The 9,664-nt window shown below is 38.1% G+C and overlaps 1 long non-coding RNA gene across 1 annotated transcript; it reads right to left on the minus strand.

Annotated features, from left to right (window-relative positions):
• Positions 1-1,964: 1,964 nt before the first annotated feature.
• LOC149975589 (uncharacterized) lies at positions 1,965-8,796 on the minus strand. The gene is made up of 4 exons (XR_016488536.1): positions 6,654-8,796; positions 4,849-4,977; positions 3,354-3,511; positions 1,965-2,029 (listed from the first exon to the last, which is right to left on the minus strand). It is a non-coding gene; the product is annotated as an uncharacterized LOC149975589 (long non-coding RNA).
• Between the last annotated feature and the right edge of the window lie 868 nt (positions 8,797-9,664).

Genomic DNA, 9,664 nt, shown 5'->3' on the forward strand with positions numbered 1-9,664 from the left:
CAGTGATGGAGTTCAGATCCAAAGATAAGTTGAAGTTAGAGTTTGGATTGGTCACAGCCTCTTTCAATATTTCAACAATGTCACTGCCCTTGGGGATAGGTACTGTGGAGGTTGCATTGAACTCCAGTTCCAAATCCACCTCTGTGTTAGGATCCTGACCGAGACGAGGCACAGGTCTGCAGAGAGTCAAAAAGTTCATAGGTCAGGGTCAAGTCAAAAGGTGACTGAAAAAGTAAAGTTGTGCTAAAAATAAGGCTTTTTAGGTTCTAAAGACTTTATTGTCTAAATTAAAGAAAATGGTTTAAAAGTAGAATACAATATTACCTGAATTGAGTAACAGTTGTCTGAACGAAACTAAGCCCATATCTTTCTCGGAAGATTGTGTCACACTGTAAGGAGTAGGGGAGAGAAGAGTCAACTTGAATAGACTATCAAATAGTATGAGAGATCTTACAAACATAATATATATATATAACATTATTAGGCCTATACATTTTAACAATCCCTTATTCCCGTAGCTCACCGATCATTAAGCCTAAAGTCATTGTCACTTGAGCCTTAGGTAAAGTCAATAACCACATCAACATAGACACAAATGAATGGTCATATCTGGATTTCGAGGACTTACAATTGTAGTAATGGTTACTGATAGTGTTTTGAATTCTGTGCTTTGAGGGTCAGTCAAGGCTGGTACAAAAGCTTGCTGCAAGGTGACTTGTAATTCCACCACTGGAGGAGGTGCCGTTGTTATGGCAGTTGTAGCAGGAACAGTTGTTGTAGCTGAAATTAATAAAACATTGCACTCTTTTAGAATTTGAAAGGTGCTCCAATTGAAATATGTACTGGTGACGTACTCGTGTTCACCTTTAAAGTACTATTCTCTTATAACGGATTGCACAACATATCCCTTACCGACTGAGATGGAAGTAGTGGTTGTGGTTCCTCTTGTTGTTGTTGATTTTGCAACAGGATAAGCTGTTGTGTTTGTCAACAGATCTGTGGCTGTGCTTGGGGTCGCTGTGAATACAAAATGGCAGAAATTAGGGTATATACCTAGAATACAATGTATGGAATTACAACGATTTTGGTGGGCTACAGCGTGATTTAACTTCAAAGGGGCCACAGCTGTACATTACATGTCAATGGATAATTTTGGAGCATATATTGATTGGGTTTGCTTTTTTTTTTGTGATTTTGTTTGTTTTTGGATATTTCAATAATTTAGCAATGATTCAGTCATCCCAGGCCATTTTCCCCCCACTTCAATGTCACAGATAAATGTAATCACTTCACCATGACCTTTAGGACTTATGGAATATGCATCTGGGACAATAAAATATCTCTAATGTTGCCCATATTCCCGTAGATAGGACTGAGTGTAACTTCTTTGGGGCCAAAACTGTCCAGTTCTTGTCAAAAGGATACTTTTGGTGCACCCTTTGATTGGGTTTACTTACGTATAACAGTGATGGAGTTTGGATCCAAATAAAGGTTGAATATTGACTTCAGTATATCTGCAATGTCACTACCCTTAGGGAAAGGTTCGTTGGAGGTTCCATTGAACACCAGTTCAACCTCAGCCTCTGTGACTGTTCCCATACCGGAACAGATTCCAGTGTTGACGACAGGTCTGCAAAGAGTCAGAGGTGAAAACAATTGGTGAGTGAACAGTGGCCAGTCATTCATGTGTAGCATTGGTTAAAACACTGTCTTCAAAATATCATAAATAAATACTACAGAAAATGTTAGTTTTTGTATAAAATAGATGAAAAATGACATATTTAATATATTTAATCAATATTACAATAAACATATTACTAAATAAAAAATGTATTAAAATAAGTAAATATTACAGAAATGTTAATTGTGGTATAAAAGTTAATCGTTCTATTTTTGTGTAACAAAATACTTTCCCAGAGTGATTGGTAAATTAAAAAAGAGCTTAGCATAGACTAGGATATTACTTGAATGCAACAACGACCGTCTGGGTGAAAAGAGTCCCATATCTGGCTCTGTAGATCAAGTCGCACTGTAAAAAAAAAAGGAAAAAGGAAACCAAATCAACAATATGTAGAACTTGCTTTTAAAGCAGAATCTGGGATATTTCTTTCTTTTCAATTGACCAATTCTGCCCTCAGTTACTGTTCGTGAGGTTGGACAATTTCCCCCTGTGAACCAGCCAGTTTGATGTTAGCTGCATTTATACTACTTCATGAAGTTATCCGCTATCCACCCATGCTAATCTAGAGATCTCAGTTACGTTCTTGTGGATTAACATTTCAATCACTTCAAGGGAACTGGTTAAAAGTACACTTGTAGTTTGAATGCTCATAATATAGCTAACTTAACATTTGATGGAAACAAAGTTAAATTTCCGGGTTAGCTAGCTAGTTAGCGTATGCTACTTGTTTTGTGCCTGGCAATGCAAGCAAGCTAACTATTCAACAAACAAGGCAACACATGTATAATTTCAACTGGCTCCGCAATTCAGGATTCAGACAAGTTCCCCCACGGGTGCACTGTTTAATATTTTATCCATTTTAAACAATTCATTTTTACTGTAAACTAATTTTTTGACACAGCCCTCATAGGCTTCCTTGCATTTGAAATGAGACCAGGTCTGGTTAGCGACAGTTGCTATACACCGGAGCTCTGCGACTGGATAGTTAGCTTGCCAATAAATAACTCACATTCTTTACAACTAAATGGTACACTGTTATTTCAATTTTACACATATTCATTGATTCTTGACAAATGTAACTTAAGAATGCCTTTTGAGCTTTCCTCTTACCTTACCATATCTAAAATGTTTATGATACCATAAGCCACAAACTGGCAGCGGATTTGCGCTCTACAGTTTTAGACTTGATTTTGGTCTCAAATTAAGCATATAATCTGGGACCATGGTTAAGCCACTTTAGATTGCCCTGGGTTTTGGGTAATATGGGTTCATGGTTGGCCATGAAATCATTGAATTTCCAAGGGAAATCAACAAGTGCCTTGGTCCCACCCAAATTTTGGGACTGGGTTTTTCAAATGCCCCAGTGCGGTGTCAGTAGGGTTGTTATACTCCATTGTTTTGTGTTTGTAAACAAACACGATAGCTTCAAAATATGTTAAAACTATCCTGTTGATCTCATGGATTTTCAGTCCATCTGTCACTCTGTCTTTGAATCAGAAAGTGGTTACATTCCCTAGCCCCATTCATTGGGCTGAAACACAAGCTCAGAATTGTCACCTGAACCTTACTACTGATAGTATCAACTATCATCACACAATGTCCATGGTCATACATTAAATAACAAGCTGTTCAGAGACAAGTCAATGGTCACCGCTGGCTTTCTATGACCTACCATTTTAACAATGTTTGCGGCAAGTACTTGAAATTCTTTGCTTAGAGGATTACTCAAAGCTTTTACAAACACTTGTTGTATGGTGACATGTAAAGCCACAAGTGGAGATGCAGTTGTTCTGGTAGTTGTAGTATGAACAGAAGTTGTTGCAGGAGCACCTGGAATTCAAAAAGAAAAAAAGAGTCTGATACTAAAATCTGTAGATACATTTGAACTTGGAAGTTTACATACACCTTAGCCAAATACATTTCAACTCAGTTTTTCACAATCCCTGACATTTAATCCTAGTAACAATTCCTTGTTTTAGGTCACTTCATTTTAAGAATGTGAAATGTCAGAATAATAGTGGAGAGACTGATTTATTTCAGCTTTTATTTCTTTCATCACATTCCCAGTGGGTCAGAAGTTTACATACACTCAATTAGTATTGCCTTTAAATTGTTTAACTTGGGTCAAATGTTTTGGGTAGCCTTCCACAAGCTTCCCGAAATAAGTTGGGTATATTCTGGCTCATCCCTCCTGACATAGCTGGTGTAACTGAGTCAGGTTTGTAGGCCTCCTTGCTCACACACGCCTTTTCAGTTCTGCCCACATATTTTCTAGGATTGAGGTCAGGGCTTTGTGATGGCCACTCCAATACCTTGACTTTGTTGTTCTTAAGCCAGTTTTCCACAACTTTGGAAATATGCTTGGGGTCATTATCCATTTGGAAGACCCATTTGCGACCAAGCTTTTTGTCTTGAGATGTTGCTTCATTATGATGACATCTATTTTGTGAAGTGCACCAGTCCCTCCTGCAGCAAAGCAACCCCACAACATGATGCTGCCACCCCGGTGCTTCACAGTTGGGATGATATACTTCGGCTTGCAAGCATCCCCCTTTTTCCTCCGACCTGAGCGGTATGATGGCTGCGTGGTCCCATGGTGTTAATACTTGCGTTCTATTGTTTGTACAGATGAACATGATACCTTCAGGCATTTGGAAATTGCTCCCAAGATTAACAATTTTTTTCTGAGATCTGGCCTGATTTCTTTAGATTTTCCCATGATGTCAAGCAAAGAGGCATTGAGTTTGAAGGTAGGCTTTGAAATACATCCACAGGTACACCTCCAATTAACTAAAATTATGTCAATTAGCCTATAAGCCATGACATCATTTTTTGGAATTTACAAAGCTGATCAAAGGCACAGTCAACTTAGTGTATGTACATTTCTGACCCACTGAACTTGTGTTACAGTGAATTATAAGTGAAATAATCTGTCTATTAACAATTGTTGGACAAATTACTTGTGTCATGCACAAAGTATATGTCCTAACCGATTTGCCAAAACTATAGTTAATTAACAAGAAATTTGTGGAGTGGTTGAAAAACGAGTTTTAATGACTCCAACCTAAGTGTATGTAAACTTCCGACTTCAACTTTATGTTGTACTTTTGTGTACTTTTAAAAGTACATTTTTTAAATATTTGCAGATTGGACAATATATCACCTACCAACTGTGGTGGATGGAGTGGTTGAGATTCCTGTTGTTGTCGATGCTTCTGTAGTTCCCATTGCATCACTGACAGCAGCTCCAGTTGTTTCTGGGAGTTGTGTTGTAGTCATTGAGATATTAATGGCCGCTATTTCACAGCAAAAACAGAAGCAACTTTATTTGATTAAAACAAGAACCATAACATCACAGACACACATTCCAACATTATGGTTTTATCTCTCTTGGAAATGACAAAATACCACTGATCTGAATGTGTCTTTGCAGCAAACTTCTAATACAGTGAGCTACAAAGGTTTTGGGACAGTGACACATGTTTTGATGTTTTTGCTCTTGTACTCCAGCACTTTTGGATTTGAATCGTGAATAATGATGAGTGAGAAATGACTGACCCACCGCCCAAAAATGCTAACTTCATCTTTTATTGTAATGGTGAGAGGATGTCCTGGGGGTATGATATTTGAGCATCTGTAACTTTCTCACTCATCACTATTCATAATTCATTCAGGACTATCCTTAATCATGGTAGCATCCACATTGATGTAGAAGTGTTTAGAAATATATTGTATTCTTATTTGCAATAAAAGTGACTCCAGAAATGACACAATTCATAATTTACCATTTTGGCCACAAAATAATCCGAAACACAACCAAAACAAACAGGAAATGCATCCAACAAGTTTGTAGAGTCACAAGCTTGATGTAATCATTGCGATCAAGGAATATGGGACCAAATGTTAAACTTTTGACTACTTTAATACACAAAAGTGAATTTGTCCCAATACTTTTGGTCCCCTAAAATGGGAGAGTAATGTAATACTAACAAATACTAATTGAGTGTATGTAAACTTCTGACCCACTGGGAATGTGAACGGTTCACCCAATATGGATGAAAACACCCTTAGATTAAAGCTTACAGTGTGCACTTTGACCTCATAGTCAATGTTTCATTTCAAAAGTGCTGGAGAACAGCGCCAAAACAACAAAGCATGTCTCACTGTCCCAATACTTTTGGAGCTCACTGTATATCCAAGTTTGCACTGCTGTAATCCCAAATATTGTTCAACTTTAATCCTCAAAGTTGAAAAGCACATGCATAAACAAGATATTTAAAAAGATTGTGTAGATTTCCTTTTCCTTCTGTATTTTGTGATTTGATAGTGTTTATTATGCATCTATTAAATGTTGCACTGAATGTGACGTTCCATAAGTAAATTAGTCAATTTATCTACAATTTACAATGTATCTACTCTACAAGGTGTCGAAAGCGTTCCACAAGGATGCTGGCCAATGTTGAAAAAACCAACAACATTTAAATAGAGAACGTTTAAATCTAACTATTATATTAAGTGCAGGCCATGTTCCTATTGGTCAGTCACCAGGAACAGCTCATAAGACCAGCCACATTACACAACGAAGGCTCAACATTTCTGACACGACCAAAACTTTGTCGGAGCCTACTTAGTGATACTTGATCGGCAGATGTAGACCCTGTCATACTGTACGAGCCAAGACATCCAACAATCGTTTACGACCTAAGAATTTACCAAAGACGTGGATATTTTGTCTGGGACAGCAAAGTTGTTGCATAAAATGGCAAAAATTGCACAGTCTGTGAGGGCCTTTAGATGAGCAGAGCCAAATGATCCATTATAACCAGCACAAAACCAAACGTTGGGGGTTTTGTGCCGGCTTTAGTGGCAGGGGACGGGGGAATAAATTAATTAAGCATTTCATGTATTTGTTTATACGTGTGTTTTCCACATTTTGGAGATTATACCCAGAAATGTCAAAAAAGTCACTTACCCATTAGAAGGAGCACTGTTGATGTCATTTGCCTAACATTCATCTTGTGTGCTCTTTCAAAATGTTCACCTAAAGAAACATACAATACAATTAATGCAGGTAAGTGACAGGAATGTTAAAAATGGTAGAAATAAGCATATAAATATAATGACCACAAGCAGTTCCCTCGCCGTTTTAGCTACAGGACATTTTTGTATTTCCCAACATCTTTGCTGGAAGTAGTCATTTCTAAGCGACACTGCCACATGTAGAAGAAGATGACAGCGTGTCACACGGCGAGATCCAAAAAACACACATATGTAGGCCTGTAACAGTTTGGGTCTAGAGTATCTTCCCCTTTGAAGAGGGGGATGACCACAGCTACTTTCCAATCTTTAGGGATCTCAGATGATACGAAAGAGAGATTGAACAGACTAGTTATAGAGGTTGCAACCATTGCGGTGGATAATTTTAGAAAGAGATGGTCCAGATTGTCTAGCCCAGCTGATTTGTAGGGGTTCAGATTTTGCAGCTCTTTCAGAACATCATCTATCTGGATTTGGCTGAAGGAGAAGTGGATGAAGTCTTGGGTAAGTTGCTGTGGAGGGTGCAGAGCTGTTGACTGGGGTAGGGGTAGCCAGGTGGAAAGCATGGCCAGCCGTAGAAACATGTTTATTGAAATTCTTGATTATCATAGATTTATCGGTGGTGACTGTGTTTCCTAACCTCAGTGCAGTGGGCAGCTGGGAGGAGGTGTTCTTATTATCCATGGACTTTACAGTGTCCTAGAACCTTTTGGAGTCTGTGCTACATGATGCACATTTCTATTTGAAAAAGCTAGCTTTTTCTTACCTAACTTCTTACTTCCCTGAAAAGTTGCATATCGCGGGGGCTATTCGATGCTAATGCAGTACGCCACAGGATGTTCTTGAGCTGGTCAAGGGCAGTCAAGTCTGGAGTGAACCAAGGGCTATATCTGTTCTTAGTTCTACATGTTTTGAATGGGGCATGCTTATTTAAGATGATGAGGTAAGCACTTTTTAAGAATAACCAGGAATCCTCTACTGACGGAATGAGGTCAATATCCTTCCAGGATTCCCGGGCCAGGTTGATTAGTGATGAGGCGTATGTAGTGTATGTATGTTTGTGTTGTGTTGGTATGCTTGTGTGTTATGTGTGTGTGTGTGTGTGTGTGTGTGTACATGTGTGTGGACTTTGTGTGAAATGTCAATGTTGTATGTGAGTGAATATGTATATAGTGTGTATATAGTGTATATAGTATACAAACTTAGAAAAAAGGGTTCCAAAAGTGTTCTTCTACTGACCCTATCTTGCGCTGACCCTACCCACAATCACTAGACTATACACAATTTTTGGTTCCAAGTGTAACTCTTTTGGGTTCCATGTAGAGCCCTCTGTGGAAAGGGTTCTACATGGAACCGAAAGGGTTCTACCTGGAACAAAAAATGATTCTTGAAATGGTTCTCCTATGGGGACAGCCAAAGAACCCTTTTAGGTTTTAGATAGCACTGTTTTCTCAACAACTAATTGACCGACATCGGTTCAATTATTTGAATTCTATTTCGTTTAAAGAAAATTGGAGCCCCATTTGTATTTTCTGTAGAGATAAATTAAACCTGAACAGCAGTAAATAAAACAAGTCTAAATTACAGCACAATTCTGCAACAGGAAGCCATGAACAATTACGTTTATATTACCATTTGCCAAACATGTAATGCATAAAATTCTAAATGAACTAGTTTGGAAACATTTGTTTGGATGTTGAAACACTTCACACTAATTTTCAACAATGTCATTGAAAGCAGAAACCTCATTGCTGCGGTAATCTGTGGTAATCTGAATATAAGCCTACCTCCTTCTAGGTTTAGTACTTAGACATGGACTAGGCCTGGACTAGCTAAAATAAAACTACAAATGAAATCATGTTTGAGAAATAAAATGTTCATTAATTACATTTAAAAGTGCGATTTAGTCTAAGACTAGGCTTTTTCTCCGTCCAGGAACCCGCCTCTAAATGTTTTACAGAAAACAAGTCTAAAGAAAATATTTAGGAAAATATTGTTAAAATGTCTCAGTAATAGATTAATATACTTACCCATTGTTATGAACTTTATCATCTTGATATTGTGTGGTGCATGACTCTAAAGAGCTGTCACCTTGACTGTCGTCACTTTTATAAAATGAAGTGACACCAAAGATAGCATGACACATATGCTAAAGAGAAAAACATTATGTTAATCATCAGTCAGCTCGTCCCATGATTCATTCCCAGTGAGATGGGGCGGTACTCAGTTTTTCTTACCTCCTCAAACCAGAGAGAGTAGGGTTGGGCAGGATTCAAATTAGTTCACAGCCTAGGGGTATGCTGCATTCATAACATCTCGTAAATTCATAAATGTGAAGGTACAACCAAGAAAAATCAACACGTACGCCCCTCCAACCCATAATTACTAGTGAGAAAAAATCTAGCATCCCTGAGCTCTGACTTCTCCCACATGAAGAACTCTGATGTTTCCGGAAATTACCTTTGCAACAGATTTTCAGGAGTTAAATGCATCAAGAAAACATTATTTATACAGTACTAGTCAAAAGTTTTGATGACACCCCCCATTAGCTGTTGCAAAAGCAGCAGCTACTCTTCCTGGGGTCCACACAAAACAAGAAACATAATACAGAATGACATACAGAACATCAATAGACAAGAACAGCTCAAGGACATAAAAAAATGTAAAAGGCACACGTAGCCTACATATCAATGCATACACACAAACTATCTTGGTCAAATAGGGGAAATGCGTTGTGCCGTGAGGTGTTGCTTCATCTGTTTTTTGAACCAGGTTTGCTGTTTATTTGAGCAATATGAAATGGAAGGAAGTTTCATGCAATAAGGGCTCTATATAATACTGTACGCTTTCTTGAATTTGATCTGGATTTGGGGACTGTCTATCAGCAGCAGGAGAAGAGATTGTTGACTAAGAATTCATAGTATGTTGTCTACCTGGAAAAGGTGC

This window comes from Oncorhynchus mykiss, chromosome 18 (assembly GCF_057628025.1).
Source record: "Oncorhynchus mykiss isolate SJ-2025 chromosome 18, ASM5762802v1, whole genome shotgun sequence".
Classification (NCBI taxonomy): Eukaryota; Metazoa; Chordata; class Actinopteri; order Salmoniformes; family Salmonidae; genus Oncorhynchus; species Oncorhynchus mykiss.